Here is a 27,041-nt window from a genome sequence, read left to right as displayed (position 1 = left end):
TGGCAGTGATAGATACAAGATAGTTCTACCATCTCTATATATACTAGGGGCCTTGATATATGCACCAATTGTATCTAGATTAAAAGGTTATTTTGTTAGGAAGATGGAAAAACCTAACCTCTTTATTACCTTTACTTAAAATCCTAAGTGGGATTAAATAAGCAAAGCTTTACTGCCAGGTCAGGTTGTCCAAGATCGACCTGACTTGATTGCACGAGTTTTCTATGAGAAGCATAAGGATATGATACACTTGTTGGGTGAAAAAAGAATTATTTGGAAGGGTAGTGGGATTTATTTTTGTTATTGAATTTTAAAAAGAGACTTTCTACATGCACATATATTATTGATATTGGAAAGTGGACGTAAACCTACTGAGATTGCTCACTATGATAAGTTTGTATGTGTTGAACTTCCAGAAAAGGCGATGTTTCCTAAGTTGCACAACATAATTAGTCATTGTAATGTACATGGACCATGTGGGAAACTAAATATGCTTTCTTCCTATATGGTAAATGGAAGTTGCAAACATCGTTATTCTCGAAAGTTTTCTGAGACTACTATTGATGACAATGAGTATCCAACTTACATGCGGCAAGACGAAAGTAGTTTCATACAAGTAAAGGATCATGAGGTGGATAGTCAATGTGGGTTGTTCCATATAACCCTTTTATCTCTATGAGGTACAAAGTCTATATTAACATAGAAGTATGCTCTACCATTATCGCAATGAAAATATTCATATAAGTATGTATACAAAGTACATGATAGATCTACTATAGAGTTGCAAGATACACATGGGGTTATTGATGAGGTTAGTCAATATTTGGATGCACGGTATGTATCTATGTCAGAGGCAAGTTGACACTTATTGATGAGGTTAGTCAATATCCGGATGCGTGGTATGTGTCTATGTCAAAGAGGCAAGTTATCGTTTATACCAACATGATTTACATAATGAAAACCATATATACAAAGGTTGTCTATTCATTTTTTGATGCAAAATTATGTTATATTCTATGACTAATGATTTGTGTAATGTAATAGTCCTCGTGATAGAAACTAAATAACTACTCTCACTCAATGGTTCAGAGCTGGTTAATTGCACGTAGATTCAAATAGCGTGATATCTAACTTTTTGATCATGGACTAAAATAAAAAAGGAAATATGATTGGATATATGTAGAATGTTAGCCCGAGTGTGCATGTGAGCAATATTATCTATACATGTTACTTATAGTGTGTAAAGGCTGCATATCTTTTGAGGATGTACAAACAGTGAATGGACATTTGTATTGTTGTTTTAAGATTTCATGTGAAGCTAAAGGAATGCTGGAGAGATACGAGTGATATATATGTCTTCAAGAAGCTGCCTTTCAAAAAACCAGATTCTAATTGCATCAAATTTTTTGTCATTATTCTGTTTTTTTGTGAGCCTATATCTCTTGCACAAATTCTCTACCGAACTTCCAAATATTGTTTTCATGGCTTTCAGAGAAGGTGTGCTGACATTGGTGTTTGTCATTCTATAGCTAAGAATCAATCTCTATTACACATATAAGACCTCTTACAATAATATGAAAAACGTCTATATGATTTTGAAGGGTTGTCTCTTCCCGATAGATCAACTCTTGCTACTAAAAACAATGGTTTGTTGATGGAAAGAGATGATGTTTGATTTTGTTCTCAACAGGATTATTTGGCTCTTTCCAAAAAAGGAGTCTTAATAGTTGTCAATCAAGAGCATTTCATACCATATTTGAGGTTGTTTATTTGAACAATGGCAGTGTTTTTTGCCGTTGTTTTTTCTTCCTTGATAGAGCAAGTGGATTAGGCAAAATATATATTTATAATGCCTTTCTATCTTGATTACGTGGATAGAATCAAGTTGCTTTCGCATGTGCATATTCTAGAATAGGTGCATTGTTACTCTTAAATGGATGTACTACACACTTACGTTTCAAAATCCCATTGGCTTTCAATGCTTTTTATCGTGCATGGTCTCGAAATATGTAAAAGTACTCTAAATATGACCTCCTATCACCTAAATTTAAATTTCTTTTTTTGGAGATACTTATCTCTTAATAGAACTATTCTTGTCTTCTTATTTCTTTTAGGATTTTATGGAGCTAATATTTTTACTCTTATCATTTTCCTAATGTTTCTAGCCTTATTGTCTCAGCCTTCTCTAAGTGCGCTCTCTTTCCATCTTGAAATCTATATTAAAAGAGACACATAAATGGCTTGGGAGGGATCTTACAAGAGAAAATGAAGGACTCTGATGATGCTGAAAGGAGGCCCTTGAAATTAAAAGGGTATTTTGTGTTCTTGAGGATTCCCAAGTCTAGATATGGCTCACTAAAGGGAAATACCAACACCAAGCTTGCTTATCACTTCTATAAGCATTATAAAGTGTTTAGAAGGGTTAGGATGCCACCATTTGAGGATATGCATGGTTATAATAATGTGAACTTGCCGGTGGTGGTTTTCAAGCAAATGGAGTCAATCCTATTGCAAAGAAGGAGGTGGAGAGAATGCAACCTCTCCTCCAAAGAGGCTATGTATATACGGTTATAAGGTAAACTTGCCTGTGGCGGTTTTCAAGCAAGATGGAGTCAATCCTAGTGAAAAGAAAGAGGTTGAGAGAATGAAACCTCTCCTCCAAATGCAAGGACAATCCTCCTCCTACATTGGTTGATCTAATACTTGGTGATGATAATGCAAGTAAGGAACACAGAAAGAATATATGCTCTTATAAAAACAATGCCTTAGCATTCGTTTCACTGGGTACTCACTTGGATAATCAAATCACTAGGGAGAGGTATGTATTTGATTTTCGAATCCATGGTATTACATATCATCATGTTGGCTCTATAATACCTAATAGAATATGAGATGCGGCTCCTCATTTTTTTCAATTATATATATATATATATATATATATATATATATATATATATATGATACGGAGCATGAATTAGAGAATAGAGTTCATGGGATGCTTTTTGTAAATAATAACATGCTTGAAAGCTTACAAATAATGATGTATAAACACAATCCATATGCATGTGCATTTCATACAATAAGAGAAATGTTACAGTCCCGTCCACATGTAGATTCGAGAATGGTCATTAAAGTTGGATCAATATTAAGGAAATAATTGGTTCCTACGGGTAGTAAGATAGCTGCTATCATACTAGGTCAAGGGGATGCTCTTCATGTAGGTCATAGAGATATTCAAATAATGTCTCGCACAAATACTATAAAAAAATATCTTCTGTTTACTCGAGGAGAGGATGGTTAGCATGTTAGAATTTCACTCCATGGTAGGAATAGACAAGGTTTGAATGAGGAGACAAATACTATAATTCAACGGTAATATTATGCATATAGATTACAAATAAGGGAAGATACAAATGTGTGCCTTCTACGTGGTGGTCGACTTTTGTAACAATACATTGTTGATACTCATAACAGCATGGAAGAATCAAGATTAGTATGGATACATAATAGCCAGAAAGCATTGTGTGTGCTAAAGTATACTAAGGGCTTGCATATATGATTAATATAAGCGATGCTGTCAATAGAGTCTCCGTGGCAGTGATAGATGCAAGATAGTTCTACCATCTATATATATACTAGGGGCCTTGATATATGCACCAATTGTATCAAGATTAAAAGGCTATTTTGTTAGGAAGATGGAAAAACATAACCTCTTTATTACCTTTACATAAAATCCTAGGTGGGATTAAATAAGCAAAGCCTTACTGCCACGTCAGGTTGTCCAAGATCGACTTGACTTGATTGCAGGAGTTTTCTATGACAAGCATAAGGATATGATGCACTTGTTGGTGAAAAAAGAATTATTTGGAAGGGTAGTGGGATTTGTTTTTGTTATTGAATTTTAAAAAGAGACTTTCTACATGCACATATATTATTGATATTGGAAAGTGGACGTAAACCTACTGAGATTACTCACTATGATAAGTTTGTATGTGTTGAACTTCCAGATAAGGCGATGTTTCCTAAGTTGCACAACATAATTAGTCATTGTAATGTACATGGACCATGTGGGAAACTAAATATGCCCTTTCCTTATATGGTAAATGGAAGTTGCAAACATCGTTATTCTCGAAAGTTTTCTGAGACTACTATTGATGACAATGGGTATCCAACTTACATGCGGCAAGACGAAAGTAGCTTCATACAAGTAAAGGATCATGAGGTGGATAGTCAATGTGGGTTGTTCCATATAACCCTTTTCTCTCTATGAGGTACAAAGTCTATATTAACATAGAAGTATGCTCTACCATTATCGTAATGAAAATATTCATATAAGTATGTATACAAAGGACATGATAGATCTACTATAGAGTTGCAAGATACACATGGGCTTATTGATGAGGTTAGTCAATATCCATCCGGATGCGTGGTATTATGTGTCTACGTCAGAGAGGCAAGTTGGCGTTTATACCAATATGATTTACATAATGAAAACCATATATACAAAAGGTTATCTATTCATTTTTCGATGCAAAATTATGTTATATTCAATGACTAATGATTTGTGTGATGTGATAGTCCTCGTGATAGAAACTAAATAACTACTCTCACTGAATAGTTCAGAGCTGGTCAATTGCACGCAGATTCAAAAAGCGTGCTATCTAACTTTTTGATCATGGACTAAAATAAAAAAGGAAATATGATTGGACATATGTATAATGCTAGCCCGAGTGTGCATGTGAGCAATATTATCTATACATGTTACTTATAGTGTGTAAAGGTTGCATATGTTTTGAGGATGTACAAACAGTGAATGGACATTTATATTGTTGTTTTATGATTTTATGTGAAGCCAGAGGAATGCTGGAGAGATACGAGTGGTATATATGTCTTCAAGAAGCTGCATTTCAAAAAACCAGATTCTAATTGCATCATCTTTTTGTCATTATTTTGCTTTTTTATGAGCCTATATCTCGTGGACAGGTTTGGCACAAATTCCTACCGAACTTTCAAATATTTTTTTCATGGCTTGGAGAGAAGGTGTGCTGACATTGGTGTTTGTCATTCTATAGCTAAGAATCAATCTCTATTACACATGCAAGACCTCTTACAATAATATGAAAAACGTTTACATGACTTTGAAGGGTTGTCTCTTCCCGATAGATCAACTCTTGCTTACTAAAAACAATGGTTTGTTGATGGAAAGAGATGATGTTTGATTCTGTTCTCAACAGGATTATTTGGCTCTTTCCAAAAAAGGAGTCTTAATAGTTGTCAATCAAGAGCATTTCATACCATCTTTGAGGCTCTTTTTTTGAACAATGGTAGTGTTTTTTGCCATTGTTTTTTTTCCTTGATAGACCAAGTGGATTAGGCAAAATATATATTTATAATGCCTTTCTATCTTGATTCATGGATAGAATCAAGTTGCTTTCGCATGTGCATCTTCTAGAATAGCTGCATTGTTACTTTTAAATGGATGCACTACACACTTGCGTTTCAAAATCCCATTGGTTTTCAATGCTTTTTAGCGTGCATGGTCTCTAAATATGTAAAAGTACTCTAAATATGACCTCCTATCACCTAAATTCGAATTTCTATTTTTGGAGATACTTACTCTTAATAGAACTATTCTTGTCTTCTTATTTCTTTTAGGATTTTATGGAGCTAATACTTTTACTCTTATCATTTTCCTAATGTTTCTAGCCTTATTGTCTCAGCCTTCTCTAAGTGTGCTCTCTTTCCTTCTTGAAATCTATATTAAAAGAGACACATAAATGGCTTGGGAGGGACCTTACAAGAGAAAATGAAGGACTGTGATGATGCTCAAACGAGGCCCTTGAAATTAAAAGGGTATTTTGTGTTCTTGAGGATTCCCAAGTCTAGATATGGCTCACTAAAGGGAAATACCAACACCAAGCTTGCTCATCACTTCTATAAGCATTATAAAGTGTTTAGAAGGGTTAGGATGCCACCATTTGAGGATATGCATGGTTATAATGTGAACTTTTCCGTGGTGGTTTTCAAGCAAATGGAGTCAATCCTATAGCAAAGAAGGAGGTGGAGAGAATGCAACCTCTCCTCCAAAGAGGCTATGTATATACGGTTATAAGGTAAACTTGCCCGTGGCGGTTTTCAAGCAAGATGGAGTCAATCCTAGTGAAAAGAAAGAGGTTGAGAGAATGAAATCTCTCCTCCAAATGCAAGGACAATCCTCCTCGTACATTGGTTGATCTGTTACTTAGTGATGATAATGCAAGTAAGGAACACAGAAAGAATATATGCTCTTATAAAAACAATGCCTTAGCATTCGTTTCACTGGGTACTCACTTGGATAATCAAATCACTAGGGGGAGGTATGTATTTGATTTTTGAATCCATGGTATTACATATCATCAAGTTGGCTCTGTAATACCTAATAGAATATGAGATGCGGCTCCTCAATTTTCTAATTTTATATATATATATATATATATATATATATGAAACGGAGCATGAATTAGAGAATAGACTTCATGGGATGCTTTTTGTAAATCATAACATGCTTGAAAGCTTACAAATAATGGTGTATAAACACAATCCATATGCATGTGCATTTCATACAATAAGAGAAATGTTACAGTCCAGTCCACATGTAGATTTGAGAATGGTCATCACTAAAGTTGGATCAATATTAAGGAAATAATTGGTTCCTACGTGTAGTAAGATAGCTGCTATCATACTAGGTCAAGGGGATGCTCTTCATGTAGGTCATAGAGATATTCAAATAATGTCTCGCACAAATACTATAAAAAAATATGTTCTGTTTACTCGAGGAGAGGATGGTTAGCATGTTAGAATTTCACTCCATGGTAGGAATAGACAAGGTACAAATGAGGAGACAAATACTATAATTCAACGGTAATATTATGCATATAGATTACAAATAAGAAGGGAAGATACAAATGTGTGCCTTCTACGTGGTGGTCGACTTTTGTAACAATACATTGTTGATACTCATAGCAGCATGGAAGAATCAAGATTAGTATGGATACATAATAGCCAGAAAGCATTGTGTGCTAAAGTATACTAAGGGCTTGCATATATGATTAATATAAGCGATGCTGTCAATAGAGTCTCCGTGTGGCAGTGATAGATGCAAGATAGTTCTACCATCTATATATATACTAGGGGCCTTGATATGTGCACCAAATGTATCAAGATTAAAAGGTTATTTTGTTAGGAAGATGGAAAAACCTAACCTCTTTATTACCTTTACTTAAAATCCGAAGTGGGATGAAATAAGCAAAGCTTTACTGCCAGGTCAGGTTGTCCAAGATCGACTTGACTTGATTGCACGAGTTTTTTATGAGAAGCATAAGGATATGATGCACTTGTTGGTTGTGAAAAAAGAATTGTTTGGAAGGGTAGTGGGATTTGTTTTTGTTATTGAATTTTAAAAAGAGACTTTCTACATGCACATATAATATTGATATTGGAAAGTGGAAGTAAACCTACTGAGATTGCTCACTATGATAAGTTTGTATGTGTTGAACTTCCAGATAAGGCAATGTTTCCTAAGTTGCACAACATAATTAGTCATTGTAATGTACATAGACCATGTGGAAAACTAAATATGCTCACTCCTTATATGGTAAATGGAAGTTGCAAACATCGTTATTCTTGAAAGTTTTCTGAGACTACTATTGATGACAATGGGTATCCAACTTACATGCGGCAAGACGAAAGTAGTTTCATACAAGTAAAGGATCATGAGGTGGATAGTCAATGTGGGTTGTTCTATATAACCCTTTTCTCTCTACGAGATACAAAGTCTATATTAACATAGAAGTATGCTCTACCATTATCGTAATGAAAATATTCATATAAGTATGTATACAAAGGACATGATAGATCTACTATAGAGTTGCAAGATACACATGGGGTTATTGATGAGGTCAGTCAATATCTGGATGCACGGTATGTGTCTACGTTAGAGGCAAGTTGACACTTATTGATGAGGTTAGTCAATATCCATCCGGATGCGTGGTATTATGTGTCTACATCAGAGAGGCAAGTTGGCGTTTATACCAATATGATTTACATAATGAAAACCATATATACAAAGGTTGTCTATTCATTTTTCAATGCAAAATTATGTTATATTCAATGACTAATGATTTGTGTGATGTAATAGTCCTCGTGATAGAAACTAAATAACTACTCTCACTGAATGGTTCAGAGCTGGTCAATTGCACGCAAATTCAAATAGCGTGATATCTAACTTTTTGATCATGGACTAAAATAAAAAAGGAAATATAATTGGACATATGTATAATGCTAGCCCGAGTGTGCATGTGAGCAATATTATCTATACATGTTACTTATAGTGTGTAAAGGCTGCATATCTTTTGAGGATGTACAAACAGTGAATGGACATTTTTCATGTGAAGACAGACGAATGCTGGAGAGATACGAGTGGTATATATGTCTTCAAGAAGCTGCATGTCAAAAAACTAGATTCTAATTGCATCAACTTTTTGTCATTATTCTGCTTTTTTGTGAGCCTATATCTCTTGGACAGGTTTGGCACAAATTCCTACCGAACTTCCAAATATTTTTTCATTGCTTGGAGAGAAGGTGTGCTGACATTGGTGTTTTTCATTCTATAGCTAAGAATCAATCTCTATTAAACATGCAAGACCTCTTACAATAATATGAAAAACGTCTATATGATTTTGAAGGGTTGTCTCTTCCCGATAGATCAACTCTTGCTACTGAAAACAATGCTTTGTTGATGGAAAGAGATGATGTTTGATTCTGTTCTCAACAGGATTATTTGGCTCTTTCCAAAAAAGGAGTCTTAATAGTTTGAGGCTCTTTTTTTGAACAATGGTAGTGTTTTTTGCCATTGTTTTTTTTCCTTGATAGACCAAGTGGATTAGGCAAAATATATATTTATAATGTCTTTCTATCTTGATTATGTGGATAGAATCAAGTTGCTTGCGCATGTGCATCTTCTAGAATAGGTGCATTGTTACTTTTAAATGGATGTACTGCACACTTACGTTTCAAAATCCCATTGGCTTTCAATGCTTTTTATCGTGCATGGTCTCTAAACATGTAAAAGTACTCTAAATATGACCTATCACCTAAACTCGAATTTCTATTTTTGGAGATACTTATCTCTTAATAGAACTATTCTTGTCTTTTTATTTCTTTTAGGATTTTATGGAGCTAATATTTTTACTCTTATCATTTTCCTAATGTTTCTAGCCTTATTGCCTCAGCCTTCTCTAAGTGTGCTCTCTTTCCTTCTTGAAATCTATATTAAAAGAGACACATAAATGGCTTGGGAGGGACCTTACAAGAGAAAATGAAGGACTCTGATGATGCTCAAACGAGGCCCTTGAAATTAAAAGGGTATTTTGTGTTCTTGAGGACTCCCAAGTCTAGATATGGCTCACTAAAGGGAAATACCAACACCAAGCTTGCTCATCACTTCTATAAGCATTATAAAGTGTTTAGAAGGGTTCGGATGCCACCATTTGCGGATATGCATGGTTATAATGTGAACTTGCCCGTGGTGGTTTTCAAGCAAATGGAGTCAATCCTATAGCAAAGAAAGAGGTGGAGATAATGCAACCTCTCCTCCAAAGAGGCTATGTATATACGGTTATAAGGTAAACTTGCCCGTGGCGGTTTTCAAGCAAGATGGAGTCAATCCTAGTGAAAAGAAAGAGGTTGAGAGAATGAAACCTCTCCTCCAAATGCAAGGACAATCCTCCTCGTACATTCGTTGATCTGTTACTTGGTGATGATAATGCAAGTAAGGAACACAGAAAGAATATACGCTCTTATAAAAACAATGCCTTAGCATTCGTTTCACTGGGTACTCACTTGGATAATCAAATCACTAGGGGGAGGTATGTATTTAATTTTCGAATCCATGGTATTACATATCATCATGTTGGCTCTGTAATACCTAATAGAATATGAGATGCGGCTCCTCACTTTTTCTATTTATATATATATATATATATATATATATATATATATATATATATATATATAATATTATACGGAGCATGAATTAGAGAATAGACTTCATGGGATGCTTTTTGTAAATCATAACATGCTTGAAAGCTTACAAATAATGATGTATAAACACAATCCATATGCATGTGCATTTCATACAATAAGAGAAATGTTACACTCCACTCCACATGTAGATTTGAGAATGGTCATCACTAAAGTTGGATCAATATTAAGGAAATAATTGGTTCCTACGTGTAGTAAGATAGCTGCTATCATACTAGGTCAAGGGGATGCTCTTCATGTAGGTCATAGAGATATTCAAATAATGTCTCGCACAAATACTATAAAAAAATATGTTCTGTTTACTCGAGGAGAGGATGGTTAGCGTGTTAGAATTTCACTCCATGGTAGGAATAGACAAGGTTCAAATGAGGAGACAAATACTATAATTCAACGGTAATATTATGCATATAGATTACAAATAAGAAGGGAAGATACAAATGTGTGCCTTCTACGTGGTGGTCGACTTTTGTAACAATACATTGTTGATACTCATAGGAGCATGGAAGAATCAAGGTTAGTATGGATACATAATAGCCAGAAAGCATTTTGTGCTAAAGTATACTAAGGGCTTGCATATATGATTAATATAAGCGATGCTGTCAATAGAGTCTCCGTGGCTGTGATAGATGCAAGATAGTTCTACCATCTATATATATACTAGGGGCCTTGATATGTGCACCAATTGTATCAAGATTAAAAGGTTATTTTGTTAGGAAGATGGAAAAACCTAACCTCTTTATTACCTTTACTTAAAATCCGAAGCGGGATGAAATAAGCAAAGCTTTACTGCCAGGTCAGGTTGTCCAAGATCGACCTGACTTGATTGCACGAGTTTTCTATGAGAAGCATAAGGATATGATGCACTTGTTCGTGAAAAAAGAATTATTTGGAAGGGTAGTGGGATTTGTTTTTGTTATTGAATTTTAAAAAGAGACTTTCTACATGCACATATAATATTGATATTGGAAAGTGGAAGTAAACCTACTGAGATTGCTCACTATGATAAGTTTGTATGTGTTGAACTTCCAGATAAGGCAATGTTTCCTAAGTTGCACAACATAATTAGTCATTGTAATGTACATAGACCATGTGGAAAACTAAATATGCTCACTCCTTATATGGTAAATGGAAGTTGCAAACATCGTTATTCTTGAAAGTTTTCTGAGACTACTATTGATGACAATGGGTATCCAACTTACATGCGGCAAGACGAAAGTAGTTTCATACAAGTAAAGGATCATGAGGTGGATAGTCAATGTGGGTTGTTCTATATAACCCTTTTCTCTCTACGAGATACAAAGTCTATATTAACATAGAAGTATGCTCTACCATTATCGTAATGAAAATATTCATATAAGTATGTATACAAAGGACATGATAGATCTGCTATAGAGTTGCAAGATACACATGGGAATATTGATGAGGTCAGTCAATATCTGGATGCACGGTATGTGTCTACGTTAGAGGCAAGTTGACACTTATTGATGAGGTTAGTCAATATCCATCCGGATGCGTGGTATTATGTGTCTACATCAGAGAGGCAAGTTGGCGTTTATACCAATATGATTTACATAATGAAAACCATATATACAAAGGTTGTCTATTCATTTTTCAATGCAAAATTATGTTATATTCAATGACTAATGATTTGTGTGATGTGATAGTCCTCGTGATAGAAACTAAATAACTACTCTCACTGAATGGTTCAGAGCTGGTCAATTGCACGCAGATTCAAATAGCGTGATATCTAACTTTTTGATCATGGACTAAAATAAAAAAGGAAATATAATTGGACATATGTATAATGCTAGCCCGAGTGTGCATGTGAGCAATATTATCTATACATGTTACTTATAGTGTGTAAAGGCTGCATATCTTTTGAGGATGTACAAACAGTGAATGGACATTTTTCATGTGAAGACAGACGAATGCTGGAGAGATACGAGTATTATATATGTCTTCAAGAAGCTGCATGTCAAAAAACCAGATTCTAATTGCATCAACTTTTTGTCATTATTCTGCTTTTTTGTGAGCCTATATCTCTTGGACAGGTTTGGCACAAATTCCTACCGAACTTCCAAATATTTTTTCATGGCTTGGAGAGAAGGTGTGCTGACATTGGTGTTCTTCATTCTATAGCTAAGAATCAATCTCTATTAAACATGCAAGACCTCTTACAATAATATGAAAAACGTCTATATGATTTTGAAGGGTTGTCTCTTCCCGATAGATCAACTCTTGCTACTGAAAACAATGCTTTGTTGATGGAAAGAGATGATGTTTGATTCTGTTCTCAACAGGATTATTTGGCTCTTTCCAAAAAAGGAGTCTTAATAGTTTGAGGCTCTTTTTTTGAACAATGGTAGTGTTTTTTGCCATTGTTTTTTTTCCTTGATAGACCAAGTGGATTAGGAAAAATATATATTTATAATGCCTTTCTATCTTGATTATGTGGATAGAATCAAGTTGCTTGCGCATGTGCATCTTCTAGAATAGGTGCATTGTTACTTTTAAATGGATGTACTGCACACTTACGTTTCAAAATCCCATTGGCTTTCAATGCTTTTTATCGTGCATGGTCTCTAAACATGTAAGAGTACTCTAAATATGACCTATCACCTAAACTCGAATTTCTATTTTTGGAGATACTTATCTCTTAATAGAACTATTCTTGTCTTTTTATTTCTTTTAGGATTTTATGGAGCTAATATTTTTACTCTTATCATTTTCCTAATGTTTCTAGCCTTATTGCCTCAGCCTTCTCTAAGTGTGCTCTCTTTCCTTCTTGAAATCTATATTAAAAGAGACACATAAATGGCTTGGGAGGGACCTTACAAGAGAAAATGAAGGACTCTGATGATGCTCAAACGAGGCCCTTGAAATTAAAAGGGTATTTTGTGTTCTTGAGGACTCCCAAGTCTAGATATGGCTCACTAAAGGGAAATACCAACACCAAGCTTGCTCATCACTTCTATAAGCATTATAAAGTGTTTAGAAGGGTTCGGATGCCACCATTTGCGGATATGCATGGTTATAATGTGAACTTGCCCGTGGTGGTTTTCAAGCAAATGGAGTCAATCCTATAGCAAAGAAAGAGGTGGAGATAATGCAACCTCTCCTCCAAAGAGGCTATGTATATACGGTTATAAGGTAAACTTGCCCGTGGCGGTTTTCAAGCAAGATGGAGTCAATCCTAGTGAAAAGAAAGAGGTTGAGAGAATGAAACCTCTCCTCCAAATGCAAGGACAATCCTCCTCGTACATTCGTTGATCTGTTACTTGGTGATGATAATGCAAGTAAGGAACACAGAAAGAATATACGCTCTTATAAAAACAATGCCTTAGCATTCGTTTCACTGGGTACTCACTTGGATAATCAAATCACTAGGGGGAGGTATGTATTTAATTTTCGAATCCATGGTATTACATATCATCATGTTGGCTCTGTAATACCTAATAGAATATGAGATGCGGCTCCTCATTTTTTCTATTTATATATATATATATATATATATTATATTATATTATACGGAGCATGAATTAGAGAATAGACTTCATGGGATGCTTTTTGTAAATCATAACATGCTTGAAAGCTTACAAATAATGATGTATAAACACAATCCATATGCATGTGCATTTCATACAATAAGAGAAATGTTACAGTCCAGTCCACATGTAGATTTGAGAATGGTCATCACCGAAGTTGGATCAATATTAAGGAAATAATTGGTTCCTACGTGTAGTAAGATAGCTACTATCATACTAGGTCAAGGGGATGCTCTTCATGTAGGTCATAGAGATACTCAAATAATGTCTCGCACAAATACTATAAAAAAATATGTTCTGTTTACTCGAGGAGAGGATGGTTAGCGTGTTAGAATTTCACTCCATGGTAGGAATAGACAAGGTTCAAATGAGGAGACAAATACTATAATTCAACGGTAATATTATGCATATAGATTACAAATAAGAAGGGAAGATACAAATGTGTGCCTTCTACGTGGTGGTCGACTTTTGTAACAATACATTGTTGATACTCATAGGAGCATGGAAGAATCAAGGTTAGTATGGATACATAATAGCCAGAAAGCATTTTGTGCTAAAGTATACTAAGGGCTTGCATATATGATTAATATAAGCGATGCTGTCAATAGAGTCTCCGTGGCTGTGATAGATGCAAGATAGTTCTACCATCTATATATATACTAGGGGCCTTGATATGTGCACCAATTGTATCAAGATTAAAAGGTTATTCTGTTAGGAAGATGGAAAAACCTAACCTCTTTATTACCTTTACTTAAAATCCGAAGCGGGATGAAATAAGCAAAGCTTTACTGCCAGGTCAGGTTGTCCAAGATCGACCTGACTTGATTGCACGAGTTTTCTATGAGAAGCATAAGGATATGATGCACTTGTTCGTGAAAAAAGAATTATTTGGAAGGGTAGTGGGATTTGTTTTTGTTATTGAATTTTAAAAAGAGACTTTCTACATGCACATATAATATTGATATTGGAAAGTGGAAGTAAACCTACTGAGATTGCTCACTATGATAAGTTTGTATGTGTTGAACTTCCAGATAAGGCAATGTTTCCTAAGTTGCACAACATAATTAGTCATTGTAATGTACATAGACCATGTGGAAAACTAAATATGCTCACTCCTTATATGGTAAATGGAAGTTGCAAACATCGTTATTCTTGAAAGTTTTCTGAGACTACTATTGATGACAATGGGTATCCAACTTACATGCGGCAAGACGAAAGTAGTTTCATACAAGTAAAGGATCATGAGGTGGATAGTCAATGTGGGTTGTTCTATATAACCCTTTTCTCTCTACGAGATACAAAGTCTATATTAACATAGAAGTATGCTCTACCATTATCGTAATGAAAATATTCATATAAGTATGTACACAAAGGACATGATAGATCTACTATAGAGTTGCAAGATACACATGGGGTTATTGATGAGGTTAGTCAATATCTGGATGCACGGTATGTGTCTACGTTAGAGGCAAGTTGACACTTATTGATGAGGTTAGTCAATATCCATCCGGATGCGTGGTATTATGTGTCTACATCAGAGAGGCAAGTTGGCGTTTATACCAATATGATTTACATAATGAAAACCATATATACAAAGGTTGTCTATTCATTTTTCGATGCAAAATTATGTTATATTCAATCACTAATGATTTGTGTGATGTAATAGTCCTCGTGATAGAAACTAAATAACTACTCTCACTGAATGGTTCAGAGCTGGTCAATTGCACGCAGATTCAAATAGCGTGATATCTAACTTTTTGATCATGGACTAAAATAAAAAAGGAAATATGATTGGACATATGTATAATGCTAGCCCGAGTGTGCATGTGAGCAATATTATGTTACTTATAGTGTGTAAAGGCTGCATATCTTTTGAGGATGTACAAACAGTGAATGGACATTTTTCATGTGAAGCCAGACGAATGCTGGAGAGATACGAGTGGTATATATGTCTTCAAGAAGCTGCATTTCAAAAAACCAGATTCTAATTGCATCAACTTTTTGTCATTATTCTGCTTTTTTGTGAGCCTATATCTCTTGGACAGGTTTGGCACAAATTCCTACCGAACTTCCAAATATTTTTTCATGGCTTGGAGAGAAGGTGTGCTGACATTGGTGTTTTTCATTCTATAGCTAAGAATCAATCTCTATTAAACATGCAAGACCTCTTACAATAATATGAAAAACGTCTATATGATTTTGAAGGGTTGTCTCTTCCCGATAGATCAACTCTTGCTACTGAAAACAATGGTTTGTTGATGGAAAGAGATGATGTTTGATTCTGTTCTCAACAGGATTATTTGGCTCTTTCCAAAAAAGGAGTCTTAATAGTTGTCAATCAAGAGCATTTCATACCATCTTTGAGGCTGTTTTTTTGAATAATGGCAGTGTTTTTTGCTATTGTTTTTTTTTCCTTGATAGACCAAGTGGATTAGGCAAAATATATATTTATAATGCCTTTCTATCTTGATTATGTGGATAGAATCAAGTTGCTTTCGCATGTGCATCTTCTAGAATAGCTGCATTGTTACTTTTAAATGGATGTACTGCACACTTGCGTTTCAAAATCCCATTGGTTTTCAATGCTTTTTAGCGTGCATGGTCTCTAAATATGTAAAAGTACTCTAAATATGACCTCCTATCACCTAAATTCGAATTTCTATTTTTGGAGATACTTACTCTTAATAGAACTATTCTTGTCTTCTTATTTCTTTTAGGATTTTATGGAGCTAATATTTTTACTCTTATCATTTTCCTAATGTTTCTAGCCTTATTGTCTCAGCCTTCTCTAAGTGCGCTCTCTTTCCTTCTTAAAATCTATATTAAAAGAGACACATAAATGGCTTGGGAGGGACCTTACAAGAAAAAATGAAGGACTCTGATGATGCTCAAAGGAGGCCCTTGAAATTAAAAGGGTATTTTGTGTTCTTAGATATGGCTCACTAAAGGGAAATACCAACACCAAGCTTGCTTCACTTCTATAAGCATTATAAAGTGTTTAGAAGGGTTAGGATGCCACCATTTGAGGATATGCATGGTTATAATGTGAACTTGCCCGTGGTGGTTTTCAAGAAAATGGAGTCAATCCTATAGCAAAGAAAGAGGTGGAGATAATGCAACCTCTCCTCCAAAGAGGCTATGTATATACGGTTATAAGGTAAACTTGCCCGTGGCGGTTTTCAAGCAAGATGGAGTCAATCCTAGTGAAAAGAAAGAGGTTGAGAGAATGAAACCTCTCCTCCAAATGCAAGGACAATCCTCCTCGTACATTGGTTGATCTGTTACTTGGTGATGATAATGCAAGTAAGGAACACAGAAAGAATATACGCTCTTATAAAAACAATGCCTTAGCATTCGTTTCACTGGGTACTCACTTAGATAATCAAATCACTAGGGGGAGGTATGTATTTGATTTTCGAATCCATGGTATTACATATCATCATGTTGGCTCTGTAATACCTACTAGAATATGAGATGCGGCTCCTCATTTTTTCCAATTATATATATATATATATATATATATATATATATATATATTATACGGAGCATGAATTAGAGAGAATAGACTTCATGGGATGCTTTTTGTAAATCATAACATGCTTGAAAGCTTACAAATAATGATGTATAAACATAATCCATATGCATGTGCATTTCATACAATAAGAGAAATGTTACAGTCCAGTCCACATGTAGATTTGAGAATGGTCATCACCGAAGTTGGATTTATATTAAGGAAATAATTGGTTCCTACGTGTAGTAAGATAGCTACTATCATACTAGGTCAAGGGGATGCTCTTCATGTAGGTCATAGAGATACTCAAATAATGTCTCGCACAAATACTATAAAAAAATATGTTCTGTTTACTCGAGGAGAGGATGGTTAGCATGTTAGAATTTCACTCCATGGTAGGAATAGACAAGGTTCAAATGAGGAGACAAATACTATAATTCAACGGTAATATTATGCATATAGATTACAAATAAGAAGGGAAGATACAAATGTGTGCCTTCTACGTGGTGGTCGACTTTTGTAACAATACATTGTTGATACTCATAGCAGCATGGAAGAATCAAGGTTAGTATGGATACATAATAGCCAGAAAGCATTGTGTGCTAAAGTATACTAACGGCTTGCATATATGATTAATATAAGCGATGCTGTCAATAGAGTCTCCGTGGCAGTGATAGATGCAAGATAGTTCTACCATCTATATATATACTAGGGGCCTTGATATGTGCACCAATTGTATCAAGATTAAAAGGTTATTTTGTTAAGAAGATGGAAAAACCTAACCTCTTTATTACCTTTACTTAAAATCTGAAGTGGGATGAAATAAGCAAAGCTTTACTGCCAGGTCAGGTTGTCCAAGATCGACCTGACTTGATTGCACGAGTTTTCTATGAGAAGCATAAGGATATGATGCACTTGTTGGTGAAAAAAGAATTATTTGGAAGGGTAGTGGGATTTGTTTTTGTTATTGAATTTTAAAAAGAGACTTTCTACATGCACATATAATATTGATATTGGAAAGTGGAAGTAAACCTACTGAGATTGCTCACTATGATAAGTTTGTATGTGTTGAACTTCCAGATAAGGCAATGTTTCCTAAGTTGCACAACATAATTAGTCATTGTAATGTACATAAACCATGTGGAAAACTAAATATGCTCACTCCTTATATGGTAAATGGAAGTTGCAAACATCGTTATTCTTGAAAGTTTTCTGAGACTACTATTGATGACAATGGGTATCCAACTTACATGCGGCAAGACGAAAGTAGTTTCATACAAGTAAAGGATCATGAGGTGGATAGTCAATGTGGGTTGTTCTATATAACCCTTTTCTCTCTACGAGATACAAAGTCTATATTAACATAGAAGTATGCTCTACCATTATCGTAATGAAAATATTCATATAAGTATGTATACAAAGGACATGATAGATCTACTATAGAGTTGCAAGATACACATGGGGTTATTGATGAGGTCAGTCAATATCTGGATGCACGGTATGTGTCTACGTTAGAGGCAAGTTGACACTTATTGATGAGGTTAGTCAATATCCATCCGGATGCGTGGTATTATGTGTCTACATCAGAGAGGCAAGTTGGCGTTTATACCAATATGATTTACATAATGAAAACCATATATACAAAGGTTGTCTATTCATTTTTCGATGCAAAATTATGTTATATTCAATCACTAATGATTTGTGTGATGTAATAGTCCTCGTGATAGAAACTAAATAACTACTCTCACTGAATGGTTCAGAGCTGGTCAATTGCACGCAGATTCAAATAGCGTGATATCTAACTTTTTGATCATGGACTAAAATAAAAAAGGAAATATGATTGGACATATGTATAATGCTAGCCCGAGTGTGCATGTGAGCAATATTATGTTACTTATAGTGTGTAAAGGCTGCATATCTTTTGAGGATGTACAAACAGTGAATGGACATTTTTCATGTGAAGCCAGACGAATGCTGGAGAGATACGAGTGGTATATATGTCTTCAAGAAGCTGCATTTCAAAAAACCAGATTCTAATTGCATCAACTTTTTGTCATTATTCTGCTTTTTTGTGAGCCTATATCTCTTGGACAGGTTTGGCACAAATTCCTACCGAACTTCCAAATATTTTTTCATGGCTTGGAGAGAAGGTGTGCTGACATTGGTGTTTTTCATTCTATAGCTAAGAATCAATCTCTATTAAACATGCAAGACCTCTTACAATAATATGAAAAACGTCTATATGATTTTGAAGGGTTGTCTCTTCCCGATAGATCAACTCTTGCTACTAAAAACAATGGTTTGTTGATGGAAAGAGATGATGTTTGATTCTGTTCTCAACAGGATTATTTGGCTCTTTCCAAAAAAGGAGTCTTAATAGTTGTCAATCAAGAGCATTTCATACCATCTTTGAGGCTGTTTTTTTGAACAATGGCAGTGTTTTTTGCCATTGTTTTTTTTTTGTTGATAGAGCAAGTGGATTAGGCAAAATATATATTTATAATGCCTTTCTATCTTGATTATGTGGATAGAATCAAGTTGCTTTCGCATGTGCATCTTCTAGAATAGGTGCATTGTTACTTTTAAATGGATGTACTGCACACTTACGTTTCAAAATCCCATTGGCTTTCAATGCTTTTTATCATGCATGGTCTCTAAATATGTAAAAGTACTCTAAATATGACCTATCAATTATGGAGCTAATATTTTTACTCTTATCATTTTCCTAATGTTTCTAGCCTTATTGTCTCAGCCTTCTCTAAGTGCGCTCTCTTTCCTTCTTGAAATCTATATTAAAAGAGACACATAAATGGCTTGGGAGGGACCTTACAAGAGAAAATGAAGGACTCTGATGATGCTCAAACGAGGCCCTTGAAATTAAAAGGGTATTTTGTGTTCTTGAGGACTCCCAAGTCTAGATATGGCTCACTAAAGGGAAATACCAACACCAAGCTTGCTCATCACTTCTATAAGCATTATAAAGTGTTTAGAAGGGTTAGGATGCCACCATTTGAGGATATGCATGGTTATAATGTGAACTTGCCCATGGTGGTTTTCAAGAAAATGGAGTCAATCCTATAGCAAAGAAGGAGGTGGAGAGAATGCAACCTCTCCTCCAAAGAGGCTATGTATATACGGTTATAAGGTAAATTTGCCCGTGGCGGTTTTCAAGCAAGATGGAGTCAATCCTAGTGAAAAGAAAGAGGTTGAGAGAATGAAACCTCTCCTCCAAATGCAAGGACAATCCTCCTCGTACATTGGTTGATCTGTTACTTGGTGATGATAATGCAAGTAAGGAACACAGAAAGAATATATGCTCTTATAAAAACAATGCCTTAGCATTCGTTTCACTGGGTACTCACTTGGATAATTAAATCACTAGGGGGAGGTATGTATTTGATTTTCGAATCCATGGTATTACATATCATCATGTTGGCTCTGTAATACCTAATAGAATATGAGATGCGGCTCCTCAATTTTTCCAATTTTATATATATATATATATGATACGGAGCATGAATTAGAGAATAGACTTCATGGGATGCTTTTTGTAAATCATAACATGCTTGAAAGCTTAGAAATAATGATGTATAAACACAATCCATATGCATGTGCATTTCATACAATAAGAGAAATGTTACAGTCCAGTCCTCATGTAGATTTGAGAATGGTCACTGAAGTTGGATCAATATTAAGGAAATAATTGCTTCCTATGGGTAGAAAGATAGCTGCTATCGTACTAGGTCAAGGGGATGCTCTTCATGTAGGTCATAGTGTAAGGTTCCTCCCTTTAAAAATGGGAGAAACACTTAAGATAGTCCGCTAAGTCTTTTCTTGGGAAAAATTTCCTATTCATCGATACCTTGACCCTGTAGAGATTCAAGGATACGATTTATAGGTATGACCTAGCTCTATCCCGCAAGGGGAGCGTGATCTTCTAAACATCAAATCACCCATAGGGCAATTGATCAAAAATTGAGCAACTACTAGACTTGATTTCTAGAGACTGCTTTTTTCCTCATCTTTATGCAAGGCACAGCCGCTGGCCTAGTCTTCTAGAATAGAGTTGCCCAAGAACCTAACTATCTAACGTAGGGCTTTCACTTAATCTGTTGGAAAGTTACCCGACTAATCGGGTCCACCCGTCCGTAGGATGGTGCCGTCAGGGCATTCCATCCTCCCACTTTCCACCCTACTCACGCATCAATTTATTTTCTAATTAATCCTACCACACTGTTTGACATAAATAAACATATTCCTTAATTAAGGCCCTTTCTCACAAGGTTCGTTAAAACAGCCTTCTTACACAATACAATCATACCGAAGATAAGATGTAATTATATAAAAAGTTTATACATGAACCAATGCCATACAAGCCAAACTGGCTCTCTTATTCTTATTCTGCCGATGATCTAGAATTCGGCCTTCCAGCCTCTACATGCTGGGCAAAACCCTACGGGACCATACACCTCATCGTCGGCTGTGCTGGCGAGGACTCAAGCCGGCCTGTCGCCCTCTCAGGCTCCATCGCTCGATCCTCCCGCCCCTCAGAGGGATGTCTGCACACTAGGGTGGGCTTATTTACCGCACTAGCCTGGGCCCTCAGAACTAGGCAGCCTCATAATCTCTCGCCTCAATCGGCGATCCTTAATCTCCCAAAGGTATGAGGGATACCTTGGGCCATTCCCGGGCTTTGCTAACGACGCCGCCCGGCTACACAAGCACGGAACGGAGTTGGCGTTGAAGCCAAAATAAAAATCTTGAATTCTAAAGATAACATCTTCAATGCAATTTACTAAATATTCATAATTCATGAAGATAACAATTTCAACACAATTTATCGAATACAACATCACATAATTCATAACTTCATATAATTTTTATGTCGTCATTTTAAAAAGAAAAAGACACTATTCATTAACACTAATTTAAGAAAAATCTCTTCTTTTGAAAATTAACCAAGCTAACCTGGCCACCGTTTCCTTGAGGGGCTTGAAAAGGGAGGACTGGAGCCGCATTGGGCGCATCTTCCCCCATCTCGTTGTTACGTACTCCTCTTGAGGCAATATTTTGTCGTCTCCGAGATGAGGCCATCTTAGGCGTTGCCTTGCAGAGCTCGCTGCTGCGATCGAAACGCTTCAGTCGGATCTGAATTCCGAGCTCGTTTGCTCACCGTATGAGCAAAAGAATATGGCGCACGAACCCTCGCTTGAGTCAAAAATCCCTTACTAAAGTCTACGCAAATGGGGGGGGGGGGGATTGTGAGATGTCCTTAAGGGCAAAGGCAAAAACGTGGAGAGGGCTGGGAGGGGTTGCTGCAAGCCTCTCTGTAAGTCTATTCACACGGGGGGGAGGGGGAGAAGAGTTAAGGACACTGGCTCTTAGCAAGAGGGGAAGGAGGAAAATTGGCTTATCTGAAAACAGCCAAATGAGGGGGTGTGAGAGGGGTGGCTGCAAGGGCGGCTATACTTGCAGCAAGTACGCTACACAGGGACAGACGGCGGTACGGACGGCGGCACAACAGGGCATATGCTACACAGAAATGCGTGTCGACTGAGGAGCACCCCGAGGGTTTATATAGCTGAGGGGTGAGGGTACGGGCGCTGCGCAAAGCGAGGACGAAAGGACGGTGTACCTTCAAAGGCTATGGATCAGTGGCCTGCATGGGTCTAGGGGAAAGGTACGGTGTCGGTTGTCTGGGAAAGGAGTGGTACGCATGTACCTTATCTGGTCTGGGTGTCCACCTAAGGGTACGCGTGGACCATACAGTGGGCGGCCGTCCTTTGGTTCTTGGGCGGCCATTGTACGGGTGCCCTAGTAAGTGTGTACGGACCAAATTTTGGGGCAAGGTACCCAAATTTGGGGCGCCCGTCTCGATTTGCGTGCCGGACCGCCCCGGGGGGCGAAATTTTTTTTTGTCCGAGAGGTTCTCCTGGTCGCAGGGGTTCAGACCGTTCGTCAATCGGACGTGCGGTCGTGCATTTATTAAGGTTTAAAGGTCGCCGTTTTTTAACTAAAATGATTGAAATTAACGTATAGGCTTGATCCGGTGTCCGTTTTGGATGCTGTAAAATCCTATATTAGGATAAAATCGCGCGCAGATTCCAAATTTGGGCTCAGAATTTGAAGATTCTAAGTAGAAATGACTCAAATAATAAAATCATTGATAAAAACTCATAATTACATGGACATTTCTTTATTAGTGAAGATGGGTACGTTACATCCTTCCCCCCTTAAAGAAATCGAGATGTCCTCATCTCGTCATGAATTGGGGATAATCCTTTAAGAGTGTAGCTTCATCTTCCCAAGTTGCATCCTCTTCAGGGTAATCTTTCCACTGAACTAGATGTTCTACAAGAGTTCTATTTCGGAGTTGCCTTTCCCTAGAATCTATGATGCTACTGGGCTGTAATTCAAGGACTCTTTGAGTAGGGATTACAACTTGTTCATCATCAAGAATATGATCGAGACTGGGGACATATGGTTTTAACAAACTTACATGAAATACATTATGGACTTTGATATGGACTGGGAGTTGGAGTTTATAGGCACTTTTACCTAGACACTTGATAACTGTATAAGGACCACAATACCTAGGGCTGAGCTTCTTATATTTCCCAAGTGATAGAGAACTTCGTTTGGGTCGCACTCGTAGAAGAACTTTGTCTCCTTCCTTGAAGATCCTTTCAGACCTCTTGTTGTTAGCATAATGCTTTTGTCGATCTTGGGCAGCTTTAATATCCTTTTGGATAGCCTTGGTTTGTTCCTCCATTTCTTCGAGCATTTTCCTGGATGCCTCAACTCTTATGGTTGGATCAGAGAAATTTAGAGGAGACAGGCATTCTTGCCCATAGAGTGCCTTGAATGGTGAGATTCCTATGCTTTGATGATAAGATGTATTGTAGGCAAATTCTACCAGAGGAAGGTATTGAATCCACCTTCTTGGTTCCCGTCCACAATATGCTCTGAGAATGTCTTCAATTACTTGATTGACTCTCTCAGTCTGGCCATCGGTCTCTGGATGATAAGCTGTGCTAAAGCAAAGTTGAGTTCCCAGAGCTTGAAATAAAGACTGCCAGAATTTTGAGGTGAAGTCAGAATCTCGATCACTTACTATCCTTTTTGGGAGACCATGAAGTTTGAGGACTTCCTTGATGAATATTTGAGCAACATCAGAAGCTTTGAAGGTCTTCTTTGCTGGTATAAGGTGAGCTACTTTGGTAAGTCCACTACTACTAGAATGGAGTCATATCCTCCTTGAACAGTGGGGAGACTTGTGACAAAATCTATACTAATGCACTCCCACTTCATTTGGGGAATATCTAATGGTTGAAGTTTTCCAGGCATCTTGACCCTTTCAGCTTTGATCCTTTGGCATGAGAGACATTGCTTCAAGTACCGAAGCACATCATTTTTCAAGCCTGCCCAATGAAAGCTCCTTCTTACAGCATTTAAAGTTTTTGCATAACCTGGGTGTCCTGCAGAGCAGGGCTATCATGAGCTTCATGGAGGATTAGTTTCTTTAAAGCAGGATCCTTAGGGATACATAGCCTGTGATTGAAGTAGAGGCTTCCTTCATGAGTGGAGTATCCCTTGATTTGATTCTTCTCTTTCTCTGAATGTCCCCCTTCTTCTACTAATTTTTTCATCCTCTGATAATCTGGATCATGAGATGAGACTTCTTCTACCTTGACCAGTATGGGATTATTTGGCATTGAAACTGCATTCAAGAAAGATTTGCGGCTAAGTGCATCTGCTACCACATTATCTTTCCCAGGGCAGAATTTGATGTCGAAATCATATTCTTGTAGAATTTCAATCCATCTCCTTTGCCGCATGTTGAGGTTAGGCTGGGTGAAGATCCACTTTAGACTTTTGTGGTCAGTTACAAGCTGGAATTTGCCTCCCAAGAGATAATGTCTCCATAATTTGAGGCAATGAACAACTGCTAAGAGCTCCAAATCATGGGTGGCATAGTTTGCTTCATATTGCTTCAGCTTGCGGGAAGTATAAGCGACTGGTCTTCCTTCTTGGCCTAAGACACCACCAAGTGCTAGACTACTAGCATCGGTAACCACTTCAAATTCCTTGGAGAAATCAGGAAGCTTTAAGACTGGGGCAGAAGTAATAATGACTTTCAGCTGATCAAAGCTATTTTGATGGATTGGCAGCCACACTATTTTGTAATCCTTCTTAAGAAGATCTGTCAAGGGTGCAGCTACCCAGGCATAATCTTTGATAAAAATCCTATACCAACCCGTGATTCCCAAGAACCCATGAATTTCACGAACTGATTTAGGGGGTGGCCATTCTAGAATATCCTTGACCTTGGTAGGGTCTACTGAGATACCATCTTTGGAGACGATGAATCCAAGATACTCAATTTGATGAGTAAAGAAGGTACATTTGCTCTTCTTGGCATAGAGTTTGTGTCTACGCAGCAATTGCAGAACTCTATGCACATGCTCCTCATGCTCTTCCATTGATTTGGAGTAGATTAAGATGTCATCAAAGAAAACAAGCACAAATTCATCCAGGTAAGGACGGAATATATCTTGCATTAGGCAGTTGAAGGTTGCAGGAGCATTGGTTAACCCGAATGACATTACAGTAAACTCATAGTGGGTATTGAAGGCTGTTTTGGGTATATCTGCTTCCTTGACTCTGATCTGATAGTAACCAGACCTCAAATCTATATTTGAGAAGACTTTGGCCCCATGAAGCCTGTCAAGAAGTTCATCGATGCGAGGGATAGGATACTTATTCTTGACAGTGACTTGATTGAGCCCTCGATAATCTATGTAGAGGCGGAGAGTCCCGTCCTTCTTTTTTTGGAAAAGAACAGGTGCTCCCCAAGGAGAGCTACTGGGGCGTACAAATCCTTGTTCAATGAGTTGGGAAAGTTGCTCCTTAAGTTCAATGGCTTCAGGAAGGGACATTTTATAGGGAGTTTTTGAGACGGGTTGAGCTCCAGGGATCACCTCGATTTCATGATCGACTTCTCGAGGAGGCGGTAACCCTATAAGCTCGTCAGGGAAGATGTCAGAGAGTTCTTGGAGCCAAGAGGGTTCTGTCTCCATACTAGGTTCAATGACTTTGTTGAGTTTGACTAAGAAAACTTGCTGACCCTTACGTGTTCCCTTGAGAAGATGTTTTGCCTTGACTACCCTAGACTTAGGTTTTCCTGTGATCCCCTGAACAGATATTACTTGGCCATGCTCATTTTCAAAAGTGATACTCCCATGGTTACAATGAATGCTAGCTTTGTTTGCAATTAACCAATCCATCCCAAGGATTCCATCATAAATTCCTAGTGGCAAGACTCTAAAGTGACCATGAGTTTGCTCATTACCCAACTCAAAATCAAGGTTTCCTATAGAGTGGCGAGATACTACTTCTTTCCCACTGGCTAACTCTACAATCATTTTTCTAGCTGTTTTTTGACTCAAGTTTAATTTTTGCAAGCACCTAGGAGAAAGGAATGAATGGGTACTGCCACAATCAATCAAAAGGCTATATGGCTTACCGTGATGAGTGGCGGGGGTTTGGATTACACCAAATTGTTTATTCGGACCTTGGTGTTCTACTGCCGCATGGACGGTGGCGCGCTCTTCTTCAGCGGTTTCCAAGGTCGGTTCTTCACTTATAACACAGGCAGTTCTAGCAACTGTTCCTCCGCGGCCTCTGCCACCACGGCCACTGCCTCTTGCACCTTGGTGGGTAGGGGTTCCACGGCCTTGATTTCCTCTGTTACTTTGGGGAAGTGATCTTGCCATCTTGGGACAGTTGGCTCTAAAGTGTCCTGGCTCATTGCACTCAAAACACAGAGGGCCTTCTCTGGAAGAAGCAGCATACGAGCGGGGGGCAAAAGAGTTGCCTTGTCGCCCTCTGTTGTAGTAGGGAAA

Source organism: Cibotium barometz, chromosome 37, assembly GCF_041138505.1.
Source record: "Cibotium barometz isolate CiBa-2024 chromosome 37, ASM4113850v1, whole genome shotgun sequence".
Classification (NCBI taxonomy): Eukaryota; Viridiplantae; Streptophyta; class Polypodiopsida; order Cyatheales; family Cibotiaceae; genus Cibotium; species Cibotium barometz.
This window is presented reverse-complemented; position numbering follows the sequence as displayed.